The sequence below is a fragment of the Austrofundulus limnaeus genome, unplaced genomic scaffold (genome assembly GCF_001266775.1).
Source record: "Austrofundulus limnaeus strain Quisiro unplaced genomic scaffold, Austrofundulus_limnaeus-1.0 Scaffold249, whole genome shotgun sequence".
NCBI classification, from domain to species: Eukaryota; Metazoa; Chordata; class Actinopteri; order Cyprinodontiformes; family Rivulidae; genus Austrofundulus; species Austrofundulus limnaeus.
In genome coordinates, this window is record NW_013952651.1 from 361350 (window position 1) to 362966 (window position 1617).

Below are 1617 nucleotides of genomic sequence, written 5' to 3' on the forward strand. Positions count from 1 at the left end.
ACGCTCAAAGGCACTCAAATCACCTTTCTTCCCCATACTGATGCTCGGTTTGAACTGCAGGAGATTGTCTTGACCATGTCTACATGCCTAAATACACTTAGTTGCCGCCATGTGATTGGCTGATTAGAAATTAAGTGTTAACGAGCAGTTGGACAGGTGTACCTAATAAAGTGGCCAGTGAGTGTATATCGTTTTATATCTTGGGATGATTCTCAGCTTCTATCAGATTTTAACTCATTATCTGTAAAACTCACTCAGTTAGAGCTATTTTTGTTCAACTGAACTGACATGAGACCATTAATATACAACCACTGATTACATTTGGGAGTTTTATTGAATTCTGTCCATTAGTTTGTGAGACGTTTTGCTAACAGACCCAAAAATTTATCTCAGGTTTCAAGCAAAGATGTTGCACTAAAATTACGTGTTGAGGACAAGGTTTATCTACCTCACCAAGTTTTGGCTCAACGTTTGTAAAACTGGCTAAGTTTTAAACCTTTTTTTGTGTTTTATCCAAAAAGAAATGAAAAACTAGATTTCTGTGTGATGACCACTGCAGAACGGAGCAGCCAATAGTAAATCAGCAACAAAAGCACAAATCTCTTCATCTTTGGCAGCAGGTAATAAAAGATTTTTTTTATCACATGTAGTTAAAAAAAAAAACACACGAGATAATCAACTATGTGAAATTTACAAATAGGTTTTTCTGCTAAAATAAACCATATATCAAAATGTGGGTTTGTTATCTCTGATTAGTATTCTTGGTGTTGATGCACTGATTATAACTAACCAATGATGATTCACAGTGGGGGTGGGTGAATGGTGGGGTGTATCTTTCTGGAAGCCTGCCAGTGTGTATTTATAACACGTCACTGTAGAACAGTGAGATATATTACCATCTTTTATTAGAAACTTCATCTCGCACCGTGGGTTGGCATTTTTTTTAAACCTCTTACTTCCATCAGTTCAGGAGGAAACACGTTGAGGAAGCTGTTTGGGTTCCAGATCACAGCAGAGAACTACAAACACAACGTGCAGCAGAAGTCAGAGCTCTGATGGAGATAGCCACAGGTGACTGAGAGTCCATGTGGACATCATCTCCAGCAGAAGCAAAACCATAAGCCTCAAGCTGCTGCCACTACAATAACCCACACAGCATTTTTTTTTTGTGAATTATCATCTTTATGGCAAGTCTATTATAACTTAATAGCTTATTAAATTGTCTGGACTGCCATGGAGAGACTCGTAATAATCCAAATGGATCTCTGGACGGCAATGAAAGGAAGAAGTCTATCAAATTTGTTTCATAGACAAAAGAGGTTGATCAGACTTTTGATGGTCCCCCTGAGCTCACAGTCGCCTCTTGTTGGCATGATTTGCGTTTCTCGGAAAAGGAGACCGTGTCTTTCTCTGCAGACTTCTGTCACTCACAACAAAGTCATCATGAAAACACGAGTTAAAGGCAAACCTGGACCAAAACGTCCTGGTGTTGCAGTTAGGAAAGTACTTATGGACCGTCTTAAAATTGTGATAAATGTCTTCACCTAATTTCTATTTTTGACCACACGTAGATGCTGCTCTGAAGTGGTTGGAGAGAAAAAAAACACTCATATATAT